A 20,836-nucleotide genomic window follows, 5' to 3' on the forward strand; every position below is an offset into this window, starting at 1 on the left:
AAAGTGCTGCCATGTAAACATACGGCATCAGACGCCAACTGTGCGACGGGGACCATTAGTACGCTGAGATTTGTTTCAACCTCACGACGGCCTGACGTTGACAGCAGGCAATTCCGTCTGATGTATAGTCATGTGAGCAGGCAAAGTGGTGGCGACGGCGTACGCGCCGCCGCCACTTTGAGGACGAGCGCTCGTCGTTCCCGCGCGTGGCGCTGAAAACTAGCCGACTTATTCCGTCCGGCCGCGATTGATGGCCGCGGGCACAAATCAATCGGGTGCGCACCGCGGGCGCACACTTTGTCTGTTGGCGGCGATAGGGATGACATGTCAGAGTGGACCTTCTCCATCTTGTCACTTAAAGCGCAATCAATAGTGCTTCCCCCACTGTGCGTTCCACTTCTTTTCCACACGCCGCGATCGATAACCCGGTGACCGGTGGGGCTCCGAAACACAAAGCCAGGTGGCATCAAACACTCAGTGTACACAGATAGATGTTTGTTTTTTAAATGCCAAAGCAACAGGTATAAAAATATTAAGCCAAAGACTTTGGATGCAGCTATCATATTTTGGTATTTGCAGGGATGTGATTTTTCCGCTAATTCGCGGAATTCCGCTTTTTTTATCTCCCCCCCCCCCAAAAAAAAAAATTCCTATTTTTTTTTTTTTTAGTAGTTGATTGTGTATGCACATGACTCCGACAGATAACATCTTCTGCTATAACAAAGACATTTGTGGTATGCTCTAATATGAGTTACTTTTCATTTGGTCATGATACAATTATTTGTTCATGAAATTTGAACTCTTCAACATTATTTATGTGTTAACTTAGTAATCACATTAGTTAGATATGATGATATTCTCAGTGATAGTTTTTAAAAGCAAAGGCAGTCCAATGTTTTTGAATGTGACTGATTTTGAGTTGACTAAAACTGCCATTTTATATGGGATAGTTCAATATACATTGAAAATTTATGCTGTTGTTTTGTCTATTTCTTTGTCATGTGAGTGCATTGAAAGTACTTAAAAACACGGAAAACCCATGAGACCCTGGACCTAGCTGGGTGCCAGCGGCCCCCAGACCCCCGGCTAAATTTTCAGATAATTTCACTTTGGTCAAATCACATCCCTGTATTTGGTTATCCTACTGAAAATTCTATTGAATAATCAACCATATATATTTATTTTTATTTCTGCTTCAGCGCGCCTAAAGATCTCATGATCTCAGATTTTATTTTCATATTCACGTCAAATTTCACATGACCATTACCAAAGAGCCACATGCTGATGTATCAAGTCTCAAGACAAATACAATGATGATCTAATATCTGATATGCTGATATATCTGATATGGTCCCATGACCACAAGCAATTGTTCAATGCCACTCGGAACAAGGCGTGCAAAATAACCTGAGGGGAAGAGGAACATTCTGAGTCATCATGCCTCGAGACAAATATATGATCATCGGATAAACGATCCAATTTTGAGCTTTTTCGTGATGACAAACAATACAATTGTTCAATTATACAAGCAAGCCTGTGGCCAGTGTCTTCTTTAACGAGCGTGCTCTAAAAAATTCAACAAGCGCATATCTGCATGCCTGCAGGGAGGAGGTGCGCATCTTAACGATTGCATTAATTGCCTGGAGGATGTCGCTCACTCATGCATATTTGACACTTTTAGTCGCATGCTCGCGCCGCGTCTCGCCGCTAATGGATGCCGTGTGGCGCCGCGTTGCGTACGGATCAGTCGCTCCCCGGTATACCCAACCCCAATCCATCCCCCCAACCACCACCGCCACTTTGCCTCGCTGTAATGACAACTGAGAGCCCTCAACGCCGGTGTCGGGGCATCAAACAACGGGCCACAAGTGTGTGCCACGGTGGCTGATAACAGGGTGACAAGTGGTCCCCGAGTGCGAGCAGATTGGATGCAGCATCCAATCCTCTCGCGGCCACCATTATGTCAGTTCACGCGTGGTGTCAAATTGATGCGTTCAATGACTTTTTAAATGGTTTTAAAACCAAACAATGAATGACGGGGGCAAGGATGCTCAGCAATGTGTGCATGACCATATTTGGGCATTTGCTGTGAGGCATCTGATTTGTGTATGAATGATTATTAGGGAAGTACAGTATATAGTGTTGGATATTCTGTATGGGTGTACATTTTTTGCTCCCCAAAACGTTCGATTTTAAATATTGCCATGGTCCCAAAAACGTATTATAAGTTTTTTAAATGTTTTTATACTAGAGCATACAAAAGGCTTTGATGCAGCCTCCGACCTGAAGAGGTTGCTTAAAGCAATGGTAGTTATTACAAAATCGGCCAGCGGGTGGCAGCAGAGTATAAGAGATCAACCAGGGCCATGTTGCAAAAAAGCTTTTCCCCCCGCAGATTTGTGAACAATGATGAAATCTAGCTATATTCTAATACTAATTGCTGAAAAACAGAAACATATAGAAATATACTTTTTTCCTGATGAAAGAGACTCTAACCTTTCTTTTGGTAGGTTCCATGTTTTTATAGCAATAGAACACAATATTCTGTGGTTCTTGCAAAATCAGTCAAAATACAGTAAAACAGGCGGGTGCGAAGGGGGTTGCTTCAGTGAAAATGGCTGGGAGTGAATGAGTTAATATTAAAAAAAAATATATATATATATATATATATATTTCCGATATTTTCCTCATGGCTGGTCCGATTATTTTTCTGGAGCGATCACATCGTTTTGCATCACATTTTACCATGAAATTATTGCATTTTGAGCGAGTGTTCACTGCCTTTGCCCGATTTTACTTCATCTCAAGAATGTGTTTGCGGGTAAGTAAAGCCACCACTCTGCATTCTTTACCTGAGACGATCTCTTTCCGCACAGCGATTAACCTCTCACTCCCGCGGCTCTATAAAAAGAAAGAAAAGAAAAATGTTTAACTCTCGTCGAGAGCTTCAAGGTCTTTACAAGCCAGATGTGCGTGCTGTAATGATAATACAGACAGAAAAAAACTGACTACGTAAAGAAGGACTAGCTACTGTTGTTGGCGTTCTGCTTAATAAGAAAGTATGTGTTGAAAATTCATTTGTGCTAATGGATGCTACCTGCTAGGCTGAGTGAAGCGCTGCATTATGTAAACGTTCCGTGTCCGTACATTAAAGTAGATTCAACGAGGCCTAAAGAAATGCAATTTTCGAATTGTCACTTCAGACTGAGTCGTGTCTTCTATCCTGTTGAGATGGATTTTATTGTGCTGGTACTTACAGGTCCAGCAGGGCTGCTTCTGCATCTTGGAGGATGTGTTCAAGCATGACTTGACGCTAATTGGGGCAGTAGGGAAGCAGGGGGCGGGCCTTCCTCCAGCTTCGTGATGATTAGCCATGGCTGCTGCACGGGGAAAGTCATAACGTTAGCATTAGCGTCAAAGACTGATGAAGACCGTCTTTGAATTCTTAAATGGAATTAAGATCCATTTTTCTGCACTTTTTGGGGGGATTGGGTGGTCCCTTTTCCTAACTTGGAATTGTTTTTGCAACAATTAATAATTAATAAATCAATACTATAAACTTTTTCAGTACGAACTTGGTCTTAGGTTTTCGAGAAAGAACAGTCGCATTTTCAAGGAGATCACAGTATGAACTGGTGTTTCTTATGAACATTTTGAGAACAAACTTGTCCTTACAACCAAAGCTTTCTCATTGCCAAGACTAATTGGACGAACATTTGCAACTTTTGCGAGAAGCTTGTTGCTTACCAAGGTTTTAGAACTTTCTTTTTCTCTTGGTTTATCCAGGAATGGCCCCTTTTTAAGTTAATAGTATAGTCTGCAGGTTTCTAATATCGGCATTGATTATAGTTAATACTTTTGAGTAATCCTACAAAGTTTTTTGAGAACTACTTCGTCCTTACACACATTTTGTGCAGATTTAATCAAAAGTTTTTGAGCTTGTTCTTACTTTTTCCAGATGAGAATTCATTTTTACACATTTATTTTTCTTTAAGTGGTATTCGCTAGTATATATTTTTTCAACATGGATTTGTTTATATCTTAGACTTCAGATAATCCAACAGACACAACTTTTAAGGGTTGTGGAATGTTTTATCAATTGCATAACCCTCTCTTAGCTAACGCTACAATAGTTTTGGGGAATATTTCGTGCTTATACTGCTTTTGAAGGAGATATTAGCAATTGACACATTTTATCGCAACTACTCGTGTCTTCATTTCCTGCTTACTTGGAAACTTTTTGGTCCCGATATTGTTGCATAAAAGTGCCATTAGGGGCATAATGCCCGATATGTTTTATTGTAGCGATTTCCAAGCTGCATTATATGGTTAAGACAATAACAAGTTGGGATGATATGGGATTTGTTGTGTGTTTGTCTACTGAGGAGATGGACCTCGCCGATAATGGCCTTTTCCGTTGTTTTGACTCATCACATAGCCGGAATGGTGTCGCTTTGTTTTGAAAAGAAACAGCTGCAGTGGAAAAAAAACAAAACAAATGGCTGTCATTCCAGGAGATTTATGGTGAAAATGTGCCTAATGATCATTTCCTCTGCATCTCTAATCCATTTATGATGTTCTCTAATCGTTGCCACTAATTCTTAAAACGCCGGAGAACGTCAGATTGAGGATCCGAGCTTTAAGGATCTCATCGGAAGGCTGCGAGATAAAGCGCACGAGGCCTGGTAATAACGTCTGTCGGCGTTGTAAAAAATGTGCGCAGGCTGACCCGTGCCACTGTTGGTTGTCTGCACTCCATCACCTCCATCTCCCAGGATTACTTCTCACCCCTTAGGGGGGAGGCTGACAAAAGGAGCAAGGGGGAAAAGGGGCAGCCTTGTCTTACAGTAAATCTGCCAGCCTCATCAGTGTTGGCTGATATCACATCTGCTGCCGGAAGAACGGAACGCTGCCAGCTCACAGTCACGAGTCCAAAAATTCTTGTCAAAGGGACGCTTGTTGGCAACACGTTCTGATGAGCATTTAGTAGAAAAAGCTGCACAACAGTGGAGTGCGAAATTAGAATCGGAATGTTCGACGAAATTATCTAGCACTGCTACGTTGTTGTTTAATTGGCTGGTTGTTAACTGTTTTTATTGTTGATTGTTAGCTAGCTTAATGGTTGGCTAGTTGTTTTTTTTACTTGTTTGGTTGGTTGATTGTTTTCGTTGATTATTTGTTAAGTTAATTGGTTGGTTAGTTTTAGTTTTACTGGTTGTTTATTTTTGATCAATTGTATAGTCAAATGGCTTTTGGTTGCATAATTTGTGTTTAGTTGATTGTTTTGTCAGTTGGTTGTTAAATCTATTTTAAAAAAAAATTAAGTGAATTAGTTTGGTGGTTATTTATTTGGTTGGTTGTTTAGCTGTTACACTAATTAATTGGTTTATTGTTTCATTGCTTGTTTTTTGGTTGTTTGATTAATTTATTGGTTGTTTAGTTGGCTGTTTTGGTTGGTCGATCAAGTAGGTTCGGTTGATTGGCTTTTTTTTTTTTTAGTTGAGTTAATTGGCTTTTAGGTTGGTTGTTAACTTGGTGTTGGGTGGGTTGATTGTTTCGTTGGTTGGTTGGATGGTTTTTTATGGCTTTTCATTGTTTGTTTGGCTCGTGTAGTTGTTTGTTTGGTTCTTTAGTGTATTCTCTCTATGGCTCTTTTCGTCTTGGCAGACGGTTACAGTAGTTATTGACGAGTTTGTCTTGGAAGACACTACCTCTCGTTGCTGATGCGGCCGATATCGGAACCTAAAATACGTTGGCAGTGATGTTTAGTGTATTGGTTGTTTAATAAATAGGTTGGTTGCTTGATATGAAAACAATAATGGAAGTTGTGGTTGCGATTGTCACCCATCTGTACAATAGGTGGTGGTCACAACCTACTGTGTGTTTGTGATCGTACTGTACAATTGTGAGAGAAGTATAGCGCACTTTGTGTATTTGGTCTGTACAATCCTGCAATAGAAGAGTACTAAAATGTGACTTTTTTTTACATGAGGAGCTCAAACCAGCGGCAGAAAACCTTGGGGTGGTGGGGGTGTGTTGCACTAGTTTTCAGTGGATAATTGAGTTTTGCGGAGGAACAGCTGCGATCAGGCACCTTGGAGGTACACGTATACATAATTACACTCCGCCAAGCTGCCAACAAATCCACCGTTGATTGCGTGACGAGGAACGCGGCTTATCCAGCGTTCGTGAAGTAACTTTGGAAAGGTTTGTTGTTTTGGGGAAGTTTGGCACACGTCGGGATGGCTCGAGGGCCGATTTTAGATGGCGTCGTCATGATTTTGTACCATGATGGATGAGATGCCGGAAGGAGTTACGTGACGTTGGCGTTATTTAAAAGCTAGCAGAATGCTGTTGCTTTCATTGAGTGAGAAATGTGTGAATGCAAGTGTGAATAAATATGAGAGAGAGCTGATAAAAAGGAAAAAAAAATAACACCTCCATTTGAAAGGTGTGTACTGCATTTTATTTAATGATATTTTATTTAAAAAAAATATATATTAGACTTTAATTTATTACTTAGCCCTACAGTTTTTGATATTTATTTCAACATTTCCTGAAAGTTGTGTTGCAGATACAATTTACTTTAATTACTTTGGGCTGTACTTTGCTCTAAATATATATATTTTTGACATTTAATTTAATTTAATTTAATTTAATTCATTCATCCACTAATGCCAGAAGTGCATTTTAAGAGCGGGAAGCACCCCCCCTCAAGGTAATTCCATCGGCATAATCCAATTACATTTAAACCCTGTCAGAGTTGTATTAAAGCCTCACTTTCAGATTAGTGGAGTTCAGTCTTTAAGCCTTTTTAGAATGAACAAAAAAAAAAAGTGAATTTTCTGAGCATCTTGGTTGTTGGGATTCTTTTTAAGCAGTGACTCACTTCTTCAATTTGCTGTGTTTAATTGTCACAAACCTCCTGCAAAGTGTGTGATTATTCTCCACGGTGAATAATTGCGAGGAATCTATCGTACTCCAGTGGCGGGCTGCGCATTTGCTACCTGGGCCTTCAGTACGGACTTAATCAACCTCTTAATACATTATTACTACATCATGTTACAAATATACAATATATTTGTGCATTGTCTGGAGCAGCTCACAATTTATCGGCTATCATGACAAAAACATTTGATCAATTAAATAAAATACAAAATACCTGAGATCAAAACAAACTTAATTTATGTAGCACTTCTCATACGTAAAAATGCAACTGAAAGTTATGTGAAACTAAAACATCTATAGTACAGTATTAAAAAAAATAGGGCGTAACTGAATGTGAAATCCATTTGCTAATGTAATTTAAATTACATTAGCCATCTGATTCTGTAAACCCTGGACAAATTAGATTGACATGGCAATACGCTCTGAAATCTGATTGGACAAAAAAAAAAAAATCTTGCATCCACAAATTGGAAGTAGACCAACCAAGAAACATTATGAAACAAGCAGAATAGACCGTTGGGAATAACCACCACTGATCTGCTCCCTTTAATATCTCATCTCCAGACATGAGTGCTAGAATCACCAAAGCATGTTCCGCTCATCGTGCTCACTGAGAAGTCGTCCATTTTTTAAAGGTTCCAAAGGGACAGTCTGCAAATGCACTTTTCCCGTTCTTGCATGCGAGGAAGCAGTTGGTGGATGTTAGCAAAATAATCTAATGCTCCTTGTGAGATGTTAAAGGCCTTGGCGGAGGTATTACTGTAGCATGGCTATCTTACTATTAGGGAATATAGTGCAGTTGATTAAGCGATGTGCCGTTAATCCGGACAACAAACCCATGCGTCATTATTTCCGCGTCATTCCGTGCAGATGTTGACACTAACGTCTGATTATCCCCTCTTAATCCCATGTCAGGATTACAGCGTTCCATCGTCTCAAGCCGCTGTAAAGCTTGCAGGGAAAAAATGTCCCGCCAATTAGCACTGGAGTGGGCGGGAAAGGAAGAAGATGAAGAAGTGACACATTTACATCCATGCAATAAATCCCCAAAGCTGGATTCGGACATTTTTGTCATTGCAGTGCAAATGCGCAAAGCTAACTTTTTATTAGCGGGTAACCTTTATACGAATGTAAATTTTTGGAGCCCAAATCCAGTTAATCCCACTTCAAGATATCCTATCTTTGGAAAATATGATGTAATAGCGCTTAACCGGTTTCTCTGGAAGAATGTAGCTCAGAATATATTGGATGGGTGGGTGAATGTACGTACAACAGATATAAAAAGTCTACACACCCCTGTTAGACCAACAAATCACTTAAAAACTTTTTTTCCACCATTTTGACCTATGATCTGTACAATACTATATATATTTTTAAAAGGGATATAAACAGCTGAAACAATGTGCCTGCGCAAGTGTGCACACCCTCTTATTCTTGCTATGTGGCCGTTTTACAAAATCAAACGGTTACATTGCCATCGATTAAAATTGCCTGTGATTAACCTTCAAATAATGCAAATTATCACTCACTATTGTTTCAAACTGTTCATAATTCCACTTTGTGTAAGGCCCCCAGTTCTATCTGAGAAAAAACAACCCCAAAGAAAGTTCTGCTTCTCTGGTAGGCTTTTCCTGGTATTTTTTGCTTTCAAGACAAACCCTGGAGGTTTTGTACTGAGACGGTCTGCTATTTTGAACTGTTCATAATTCCTTACACCTTGCCTAAAAAATATTGTACTAAGGTGTGTTGCATATACTTAGTTAATATATTTAATTTCATTTAATGCCTTTAAAAATGTGTTTGTATGGTGTATATTGACAACAGCAATAATAAATAACAGTATCAGGTCAAACTGATCCATTCTTAAAAGTTTATAACTTTTTTTATTTTTATATGAAGAAAACAAATGAAAATTCCGTATTTACATGTTATGTGTTCATTTTGATAATTATGTAGCAAGTGCAGCTTTAACCCATTTATTTAGTAAGGAAACCGTGTAACAGAAGAGTAACGAGTGCACACTGTCAGTCAGGCGGTAGGACAAGGTCGTCTCGCTTTCCTGCAATTTTACACACTTTTCCCGCGCCATCGATCGCGGGGGCCAACGCGGCTCAAGCAGATGGGGTCTCATCCCCCAGTCACCTATAATTGGAAGCTGTTAGCGGGGCGGGATGGGTCGGGATTACCAAGCAGCTCGGTGGCGGCGGCAGCGGCTCGTTGCCAAATGAGACTCACGCGAAAGTGCCGATATCAACTAGCTTGGGGGTCAAGCGAGTCGTCTTAATTGCTTCATAGGGTAGCAAAGCTCCCGTCAGACTTTGTCAATCACAAACTTGACACGAGTGGAATTTTAAGAGCTCCTTTATTGGCTCGAAATGAGACTCGTAATTAGTGCTTTATTTGTGGCACAAAGGTGTTCAACCTGTTTCACTCAGACCGAGACTGTCGTGAGCAGAAAAGTTTCAATAGATGCGGGTCATTTCTAATCCTGAACACATTTGGGTCAAAACTGAAGCATAGATACACATTTCGTCACTGGTTTTCTATTTTTATCATTAATCGGGTATCAACAGGGTTATTATAGTTTAGTTTTTTTAAAATTGGTTTTCAGGGTGGTTCTCTTAGTTTTTATTAGTTTTCGTTATTTAAAAAACGCTTAGTTTTAGTTTAGTTAGTTTGTTCTTTTTGTCATCCAACTCGGGCACATTTCCCAAAATAATGACAAAACTGGAAAACCTTCATTGCGACCTTTGATTTGACCTATGACTTGATGTGATTTGTATCTCTTTGACTGCCAGACGTTTTCAGAAAAAGGGATGCCGTGGGTGCCAGCCGATTTAAGCATTTTGACTGATCTTTCAAGGTCCACAGAAAATGATGTGTTTGGACTATGGAAACACACATACTACCAAATGATAGATGAAGATTGGACTCTCATCTTTCATCAGAAAAAAAAGTTTGTTTCTACCTAATTCCGTTTTTCAGTAATCAACAATAGAAAATGGTTAGATTCACCTCTGTTTTGGAAAAAAAACGTCTTTTAACGTCTTTGGCACCCCTCCATAGGATTTTACTAAACGTTATTTAACGTTTTTGCCAGTCAAAGAGTTAAGATAGGTGTGAAATTTTAGGCGATCTCTGTGAAACCTCATTAAAAACAAATCGAATTAAGTGGCTAGGTAGCTGCGATTCATCACCGAGTTCAAAGACAAATCGATTAAAAAATGATAGATAAGATGAAGAATTTTGTGTTTGGCATATTTGACCTCATTATGACCTTCGCCGTAGAGCTTGACCTTTTGTGCGCTAGCTTGTCCAAAGCTCTGTAGGGTGACTATCAAGTGTTTGTGTGCTCATTTGGAACGGGAAATGATGCCAAGGTGCTATCAAAGCCTCTTTGCATTGAAAAAGCGACTCGTCCGGAGGGATGCTATCTTTAAATTATTGCTCTGCTTGTTGGAATTGGACTCGCGTCGTGCGGGTCATTTATTTCAAAAACACTCCCGTAGAAGGTCGATATTCACAAGTGCTCTGTAGGATGCAAAACAGTGTAGCGCGTAACCTAGCATATGTCCCTTCGCCTTGATTGCTAGGGGACGCCACATACGAAAGTGAACCGTCTCGAGTGGTGACACTCGTCCTGAGGTAAATGACCATAATGAGTATGGCCACCGCTCTGTCAGGTATTACATTCGTGCGATTTATCCAATGGGAACCGATTCCCTGGTCCATCGTCTCCGGAGTTAATTGCAAATTACGGTGTCACTTTTCACAGGGCCGCCACGACGTTCCCCAAGAGAGCCACTCGTCCAATTATTTGCCAGCCGCTGATTTATTTGGTCACTTCTTTTCTCCTTTCGTGCACCGGCCTCACTGGCATTTTTCATCCGGCTCGCCTCCCACTTCATCATTTCGCTTATCCCACCTAACCCACCCACCCCCCCCCCCCATCACCGTAATGATCCGCCTGACCACTCTTCTCTGTAATGAAGGCTCAGAAAAGCCATGTTAATGTCCACTTAAACGCATAAGTTGGGGGGGGGGAAATAAGTGAACTTTTTGGCAGCTCACCATTGGCAGTAGGAGGGACCTCAAGTAAAAAGGTACTATAGGTAATTAGGACCCGAGCAAAGGTCTGGATTGTCTTGAAACTTAACTCTTTGACTGCCAAAAACGTTAAATAACGTTTAGTAAAATCCTATGGAGGAGTGCCAAAGACGTTAAAAGACGTTTGTTCCAAAACAGAGGTGAAACTAACCATTTTCTATTGTGGATTACTGAAAAACGGAATAAGGTAGAAACAAACTTTTTTTTTCTGATGAAAGATGAGAGTCCAATCTTTTTTTGGTAGTATGTGTGTTTCCATAGTCCAAACACATAATTTTCTATGGACCTTGAAAGATCAGTCAAAATGCTTAAAATCGGCTGGCACCCACGGCATCCCTTTTCTGAAAACGTCTGGCAGTCAAAGAGTTAAAAATTGCATAAAAATTATGGTAAAAGACCAAAGACCATGTAAAATTATTCGAATGATTGATTTTGATGGTCAAACACGAGTGTGGCCCCGGCTGCGAGGGCCCTTCATAGCTAGTTAATTATTATAATTTTAATGATTAATTGAATGTAATTTCACTTGAACATTATATATGAAAAAAATTGTGGTATCCAATTTGTAGTACAGGGATGTGATTTTTCTGCTAATTCGCGGAATTCCGCTTTTTTTTTTATCTCCCCCCCCAAAAAAAAAAAATCTGATTTATTTATTTATTTTTATTTTTATTTTTTTAGTAGTTGATTGTGTATGCACATGACTCCGACAGATAACATCTTCTGCTATAACAAAGACATTTGTGGTATGCTCTAATATGAGTTACTTTTCATTTGGTCATGATACAATTATTTGTTCATGAAATTTGAACTCTTCAACATTATTTATGTGTTAACTTAGTAATCACATTAGTTAGATATGATGATATTCTCAGTGATAGTTTTTAAAAGCAAAGGCAGTCCAACGTTTTTGAATGTGACTGACTTTGAGTTGACTAAAACTGCCATTTTATATGGGATAGTTCAATATACATTGAAAATTTATGCTGTTGTTTTGTCTATTTCTTTGTCATGTGAGTGCATTGAAAGTACTTAAAAACACCCCCAGACCCCCGGCTAAATTTTCAGATAATTTCACTTTGGTCAAATCACATCCCTGGTAGTAGTAGTATTCAGTGTTCACAATGAATCGGCGAACGCTGAAGTACTTCCTCCTCATCCGTTTGCTTGTCACAGCATTGACGAGGCATCTTGACCTCCCCCGACCCGGTCACTCCCACCTGACAGCCCGGGACGGGCAACAGCCAAAAGGAGCACCTAAACGCATTTTTATCCCGAGATTCTGTCGCGTAGCCTCCGTTTGACCCCCCCCCCCGTCACCTGTCAGTCATGGTCGGCCGCTTCCCGCCAACTCAAAGATGCTCTCCGTCCGCCAAGATCACTCACTCTTCTCACCAGCTGTCTGGCCTTAATGAGGTTTCCCATGCAAACTCTGTTGTCAGATCTTTGGAATAAACTCAAAGAAAGAGATGTACATTTGCGGCATAGCATCAAATTGAGCCTTTTTTTACCCTTAAGGACCACCTCGGATCGGATGTGTCAGTCCACATCATAGCGTCCACTGGTGCCTTGAGATACAAGTTTAATTTGTTTCATGATGATTCTCATTTCACAAAATACTCTCAGATCATGTTTCCCCATCAAAATGGAATGGAAATGCAATTAATCAGTTCTAGCACTTTGTCCCCCTCCGGTGTGACTGTCTTTCCCAGCACGCCCCATGCTATGCTAGCTAGGCAGGGCCATGTTCAAATCACTCAACGTTAGGCAGATAAAACTCCGTCATCTTTGGCGCGACCAAGCATGTCCGATCGCCTCCATAAATCCGCCGTGTCTCTCGGTGGCATGCTGATGTTTGATAGCACTCCCGCCGTCCCGCTTGGCCATTCCTGGGTGGGGGTTGACCCTCTCTCCGGCCCCTGTCAGCCAGTAAAGTTATGACATCATGAAGCCCCTCATAAGCCGTCGCCGTTGTTTTGAGGTGAAGCCGCATCAATTTCACAGGGGGGGGCTCCGCTGCCCGCCAGATGATTTGCGAGCGTTATTATGCCGAGAAATCGCTCCGAGAAATGAAGACGGGAAAGGGAATGTGGCTTTTGAGTGTGTACCTGCTGAGATCTACAGTATGCGAAATGGTCCAAATATTAGACAAGACCTCAGCAGAGAGGAGCAAACCAGCACGGAGATGTGCTTGCTCTCATTTCCCTGCTTGGCCAATGACTTTGAGGCGTGCGATAGCCATGTTTGGGAAATGGAACAGGAGAAAATGGGAATATATATTCATGACATGGCAGGGCGGGAGCCTCTGCCGAGATGCACCTCATAGTGCGTCATAATTGTGTAGTGGTGGGGCATTTTACATATAGATATGGATTTTGGACATCGGGAAATTCACCCAAGTCAATGATTTTGATTGATTGGATTCGGTTTAAGTGAATATTCCCGTTATCTTGGCTGCATATTGATTATGGATTCTGCTATTTGGCAGAACTAGCAGATGGTTTATTGACTTTGCACCAACTAGTGTTACTCTATCTTTTGTGGCAGTGAAACAGTGTATTGATGGGGAAAACATGAAAATTGCATCAATTTAGATACATTTTCAAGAATTTTGTAGATATATGCAGATCGGACTTTGATTTTGAATTATGCTAATCATTTGAAATCAGAGCGGCACGGTGGCTGACTGGTTAGCACGTCCGCCTCCCAGTGCTGAGGACGTGAGATCGAGTCCGGGCTTCGGCCTTCCTGGGTGGAGTTTGCATGTTCTCCCCGTGCTTGCGTGGGTTTTCTCTGGGTACTCCGGTTTCCTCCCACATTCCAAAAAACATGCATGGCAGGTTGATTGGACACTCCAAATTGTCCATAGGTGTGATTGTGAGTATGATTGTTTGTCTCTGTGTGCCCTGCAATTGACTGGCAACCAGTTTAGGGTGTACCCCGCCTACTGCCCGAAGCTGGGATAGGCTCCAGCAACCCCCGCGACCCTTTTGAGGACAAGCGGTAAAAGAAAATGGATGGATGGATTTGAAATCAGTTTGAGACGATGATCACTAGGAATGTAACGATATCCAAGCTTCACGATACAGTAATATCACGATATGAAGCTCACGATACGGTAATTATCACGATATTTTGGGGGGGTTGGCAGTATTAAAAAAAAAGGTCTCAATATTGTAAAAAATATGAGCCCATACTAAAAAATAAAAGCACAATATTGTGCTTTTGTACATAACAGCAATGCATAGAAACAACCTACACTTAGTATTGAGGCACTTACTTGTTGACACACACACATTGAGTTACGTTGCCCTTCATCTGACAATTAGCGTAGATTTTAAACATAGAAGAGCCAAAACATCCCTTATGAAAATTAAGTGACACTAAAAAAACTAGCCACTAGAGGGTGCTAGAACTGCACAAATGCAAACCAACCTGACTTTTTAACACGTGTGCTGCTTTTAATATCGTGACGACGACAATATTGTGGCAGTTTTAATATCGCGATATCACGATATTGCAGTTATCGTTACAGCCCTAATGATCACATTATGCGTTCATGGTTCGGAATTTGACAGTTTGGAAGAAATCAGCAGAGGTTGCCTCTCTAAAAAGTTAAGAAAAAAAGCACCGTGAGACAATTTACATATTGGATCGGCTTTAGATTCCTTGAAGTGTGACCAGATTTTGGTGTCATTCATATGTAGTGTGGCTTTTGGATTTCGCTACCGGGCACAATGATTGCAGACCTGGCGATTTATGCAAAAAAAAAAAAAAAAAGCACCACCGGGCTTATTTACATGACGAGCTGGCATTAGCTTCCCTGGCGTCACCTTTACCATAACGAGGTTAGGGTTTGAAATGTAAATTGAAGTTGCCCTGACCTTCTCTGCAAATTGTCGGTCGTGTGACTTCTGCCTTCACCCTCGTCGTCAACTGCCACGTCTTTGATGTAAATGTACAGCATGGTGTAGGTCATTTTATTCATTCCCAAGCGATCAGCTCTTTTCTCTCTGGAGGCAAGTCTTTATTGTATTATTATTACAAGCGCTTCCTTAACCTTGCTGGGGCGCAGGCAGGGAACCGAACGCCCGTTTACACCCCTCGCACTGCTCCACCCCCCCGTAATACGCCGCAATGTGCAAGCGCTTGTTGAGTGTAATTGACACGCATGTGTTGAGACGCGGCGTTTAAAAGCAGCTGGAAATGCGGCTTCCTGCGGTTGCGCTGCTCTCCAGGGTTTGCCGTTGCTCTCAAACTACACTTTGAAGGCCGGATTTGAATTCACGGAGCAAAAAAAAAAAAAAGTCGGAATCTCTGCTTACCAGCGGGATATTATCATGGCTGTCATCTGATGTCAACGTAAAAGAAGGTGTGTTGGATGTGTTTCATCAGTCCGCCTGTTTGTTTGTGTCTGCAGACGAGAGTAGTAGGCAATAAAAGAGGGGCTTCACATCGTTGTGAATCCATCCAACAGGTTGTTTGTGTTTCGCCGTCTCTGGACTGTGTCGAGAGTCCTGTTCCTGTCAAGTCACAAATTCCACAACAGCCAGGATGACCCGCTTTTTAGTCCACTTGTCCCATTTATGCTTGCATTTCTTCAAAAAGTTTATTCACCTGGAAGGACAACCACAGCTCGTCATCCAGTGGACGCTAACGCCCCAAGGACAGAAAGTGAGACACTCACGCCGCTGTTTATCTCATCCAGGAATCTCATGAGCCTGCTTCCTGTGGCCCTGGAGGCACCTTCAAATCAGTACGCTGCCGGAACGCCATCGCGGCGGGACATCTCTTATTTTACGGCCATCATCTGGACGCCGTCCCGCGTTCGTGTAATAGATACAAAAGTAGACACCGTCGATAAATCCAAGGCGCCCGAGCACGTAAAAAGGAAAGTTTTACAATGCTACAGAAAAAGGACATCAACAGCTCTTCTTCACGTGCAAAAGCTCCATAAAATACAAATGACCATCAACGGATGTGTGTCAAAGCAAACTCAGTGCCAGTATACAAAAACATACAGTCCATGCAGCTGTACATTTCTGCATTAGGTAGAGCTTTTTGAATGACTTCAAGGTGTCCCATCACTCACAGACTAAGTCAACATCTGAACACATGACACCCATCAGTCTAGTAATCCAAGAAAATATCTTGGAGTCCGCTTTTGATGGACGCCCGGGAATGGCTTACATCAACCACAAGATGGCCTTTGGACTGTAGGATACCTTTATCTCCAAACTTGTGTTTGCTAGGTGACCTAACAACAACTGACTTACCACATAAACAATTTCAATCTACACTTGTAGCCCTTTCTATCGCTAAAAAAAAACAATTCTTGTTAACTGGAAAAATAAACAAACTCTGAATATCGACCAATGGTCTAACCTCCTCATAAATCACATTTTAATGGAAAAAATATCTGCCTCAAATAAAAACCAAATCTCAAAATTTATAGAAACATGGTCTACGTATATAGAATTTTTTAACCTAATTCTGGTTACTTAATTCTGTCTGTTAGCGAGAGCCACTACATCGTGATAACTTACATTGATGTTTCTGCATTTGGCAATTTATTATTTATATTATATTATTAGTATGGGATTTTTTTTAATGGGATTTAGGTGAACTCATGAATACACACACGCTCGCACGCACGCACGCACACACACACACACACACACACACACACACACACATACACATACTCACCCACATACAAAAAAAAAATATATATATATATATATATGTGTGTATATGTATATATATATATATATATATATATATATATATATATATATATATATATATGTATATATATTTAAAAAAAAAAAACATTTATTACATTTTTTTAATTTATTTGTTTGTTTGTTTTAAAAAAAAAAGGAGAGCAATGATGATGTCAAATCGAATGAACAATACTGAGCTCTCCTGAGAAGAAAGAAAAAAAAAAAAACAAGATGGCCACTTAGAACCAAAACAGCAGACTTCCTGTGTCTTAGCTGCCCGACATGGCTCACTAAGATTTTTTTCTTGGTCTACTTTCGATAGATAGGTTTAACCAAATGTCATGTTGATAAGTTTCTTGTTTTATGTCTAGTCATAGAACTTTGCTTCCACGCGATACCCACATGCTATGACAAAAAATGCAAAACCCTGATGATTTAGTATCACCCATCTATCTGTGTATGTGGTTAAAATTTGGGAACAATCAGACAAAAACTCTAGAGGAGGTCCGTCTTTGAGTGAAAAAATACTTTGAACCAACATGGCAGTTTTCCCTTTTTTTTTTTTTTTTTTTGCCGACCAAATTTCATGTAGCTAAGTGTAATTGACTGACAAGACTGAATTTAAAAAAAAAAAAAAAAAGTCTGTTTGAGAGGCCATTGAAAATGACTAATAAGATGGCTACTTGGAACCAAAATGGTAGATTTCCTGTGACTTTTCCTTCAAGGCTTCTTGAATTTTTTTTGTAACACATTTCATGTCATTTAGTGAAACTCAGGGAATAATTAAGAGGCATGTTTGCTGGATGCATGGCAAGGCTGAGGCACACCTGAGGCTTTTTTTTTCTTTTTTTTTTTTTTTTTGGACCGGCTTCCACTTCTACGGAATTCCCTGTAGAGTTCCACACTGTTCGCCTGCGCATACTGCTGCTGCAGCTCCTTTTAATAACATCGCTACTCTCACTGTGGCTATGGAAGTGTTCCATTTCTGAGAGTGACACAATTCCAGATGATCCCGGTTTAAGTCTAAGGTTGTTTCTTAGGTTAAAAAAAAAAAGTTATAATATGCAAATTACTTGACACTGGTAACAGCTAATGGTTTGGTTTTCCATGTAGCCTACAGTCAGATATCATATTATTAAAATCACCTGTATATTCTAATCAAATCCGATACAAGAGCTGTAATCCCAAAAAAACTGAATGTTCAGTTCTATGGTGTAGTTTCATGCTAGTATGTATCCCTAATATTTTGCCCCTCACCACTAGTGGGCAAGACTACCAATCATGAAATCGATTAGAATGTGGACGAAAGACTTACTTCTTCGCTTACTGTTTTGTAGCTTGAAGGCTCCACAGCGCCCTCTAGTCAGCAGCAACAGTATATTTCATTCGGTTTCTATGAATTGTGGATGTAAAACCAGCATTTAAAAAAATGAGCACAATCTAGCCACATACTTACTATATTCCTTTTTCTGTGAATATGCTGACAAATGCTGCATCGATTCCTGGGTTTTGTGTGTGTGTTTTGTTATAAATGCAATTACCAAATGCCATTTGTTTGCCTGAGATAATCACCCCTCCTGCTTTCCATCCGTCCCTCCGTCGCTTCACCAATCAATGGCCGCTTTAGTGCTACTTCATATTGTGGAGCGCCGCAATCATTCGGCATCTTGATAAGAAGCTAAAAGGGCCTCGGCGGCCATTTGTCGGTGCAGAAGAGAAGCTATCAAGGCGCCCTTTTGTCACGTGAGGACGACTGAAAAACCGCTACAAAAATCACATGAAAAAAAACCAAAGAGTTTTAAATGTTTTACCTTTTTCCAACAGAGGGGCAAAAACATTATTATTTTTTCTCATTTTGAAACTAACTGTACCTACAGTGTTCCTGGGGGGTGTTATGAGGAGAGTAAGGATCTGTTTCTAAAAAATAGCTCACCAATGACACTGACTTGCTAAGAAGAATTAAAAGAAGACAAAAAACACGTTACTTAATTTAACAAATATTCTATATATTGTTTAAAAAATGTAATCGATTGGGTTGAATGAAAGAAAGAGCGGTTTATATTTACTCAGATATTACAAAAATAGCAGCTATAAATGGACCCAAATAAAAATCTGCGATTAAGTGAACCGCGAAGTAGTGAGGGCGGGGCCAATGCACTTTAAAACATAAATACTGAAGCATGTAGTTGGACACAAACTTTTGTAATAGTTAGCATCTTAGTCGGGAGTATCTCACTTTGAGGTCGGACCTTTAGCGTAAGTAACAAACGTCCGCAACATTGTTACTTTTTTTGCTATGGTAAAAACTATTAACAAATTCATTTATTTTGTATGACTTTTCTCAAGTTCTGCAATGTTTGCCACTGAAACTCCAATGAGTGACAAGCATTAGAATAGATCAAAAAAAGATTAGGAGGCAGAAAGTGTCTGGGGGTGTGATTAAAAGCCTCTTCCTAAATAAAACACACACGCACCTGGCGTATGACTGATTGCTAATGGTGTCTCCTTGTTGTCGGCTTGGCTCGAGGTGCGCCCCGACTCCCCGACACAGGACGGATGCACTTGATAGTCAATTGATGCCATTAGCAATCACTCATAGGCAATGTGTGTGCGCGTTGTATTAAAGAGGAGGCATTTAATCACAGCGGAACACATCGGTGCACTGTCAAGCGCAGGATGTTGGGTTTGCTCGAGCCGCGCTGACAACAACAAGGAGACACCATTAGCAATCAGTCATACGCCATGTGTGTGTGTTTTTATTAAGGAGGAGGCTTTTAATCACACCTGAAGACACTTCCTGTCTCCCTGCCCTCACTCCGTACATTGTGATTGCAACGTGCTTTATGTTCCCCGAGGGAGGCCCTCTGCTTTGATCTCCTGCTGCAAAATGGGTTTTCTATTGAAATGTAACAAGCCGTCAAATATAGATATTAATCTACCCGGTAACAAATGACTCGGGCTGTTTCTTTTTGTTTTTTTTGGGGGGGGGGGGGGGGGCAAAGTGCATTGCAAATGATTGACATCTTGTCAGTCATGCATTCTGTTTCTAATTGCTTGTTTTGCCTTGGGTGCGGTGGTTTTTCTTCAAAATCAAATGACTGATGTGCGTTTCTCGGCCACCAGGAGGCAGTATAACAAAGATGTATCAGTCAGCAAGATGCAACAATGTTAGCTGTTCTTTGCAGAGGATAAAGAATAGACATGCCTTTGATTGCAATATTGTTTCTCTGCATGCATTGCACGGTTTGTGTTCAAATATCCATTGCATGTTACAGCACCGGCGCATAAATGCTAATCGCTAGCCTTGCCTATGACATTTCCCATTATGTCTTAGCATTAAGTTAGCGGACACTATGTGGTTGCTATAAATATATAATTTATGTTCAATTTAACAGGAAATTTAATTAACAGGATTTTTGGACAGGAGTTGAGTCAATATATCACTCGTATCTTGAGCTGAAAAAAAAATCGACTGAAAATCGTATCTCAAAGCACCACTGTACAACAGTCTACAGGTCACGGTAAGACAAGAGGTGGCCCCTTTAATTATTACAATAATGCATTTTTGTCCATTTATTGGGTTGATTTATGCCACTTAGGTGCCAATTTAGCATCGCAGCAATTTTTCCATGCAATTCTGCCAACATAGCATACCAAAACATACAATTGCACAACCTTGATTATATCTCAATAGAGAGACCGACTTATCCCTTTCTAACTCTTCACACACAAATCATAAACCTCCTGCTAACAACCACAAATGACCCATTTACAAACCAGTAACCAGTTTCTTTCAGCCAACCGGCTAAACCTCCTTTAGTTAAACCACAGCTTGGATCCCTTTGCACGTCTTATTTGCATGCAAAATCCACTCGGTGCGCACCTTTTGGCTCTGCGCTTTTACGCACGCACGCTGGGCGCACGGACGCTCAGCCACAAGGAAGACGCGCAGTCATGCTCCACGCACTTCCAGTTGTCACGTACGCACCACCAACTGCGTTCAAAGCACGACATGAGAATACGCTTTGTTGCGTCTTGAACCAATTCAAATAAAA

General features: G+C 40.6%; 2 protein-coding genes across 4 annotated transcripts in view; one reads left to right on the forward strand and one right to left on the reverse strand.

Moving 5' to 3' along the window:
* Positions 1-20,836, reverse strand: part of chrm2a (cholinergic receptor, muscarinic 2a) — a 50,721-nt gene that overhangs the window by 29,373 nt on the left and 512 nt on the right. The window contains exons 2-3 of one of the 2 annotated variants that reach the window (XM_077545518.1): positions 3,258-3,380; positions 2,853-2,901 (exon numbers count right to left, since the gene is read on the reverse strand). The exons of the other annotated variant lie outside the window; for it this stretch is intronic. The gene's annotated coding sequence lies outside the window, so the exon portion shown is untranslated. The remainder of the gene's footprint in view (positions 1-2,852; positions 2,902-3,257; positions 3,381-20,836) is intronic. 2 annotated transcript variants of the gene reach the window in all.
* The window catches only part of mtpn (myotrophin), a 111,824-nt gene that overhangs the window by 29,199 nt on the left and 61,789 nt on the right, over positions 1-20,836 (forward strand). The window lies entirely within an intron of this gene.

The sequence above is a fragment of the Vanacampus margaritifer genome, chromosome 15 (assembly GCF_051991255.1).
Source record: "Vanacampus margaritifer isolate UIUO_Vmar chromosome 15, RoL_Vmar_1.0, whole genome shotgun sequence".
Taxonomy (NCBI): Eukaryota; Metazoa; Chordata; class Actinopteri; order Syngnathiformes; family Syngnathidae; genus Vanacampus; species Vanacampus margaritifer.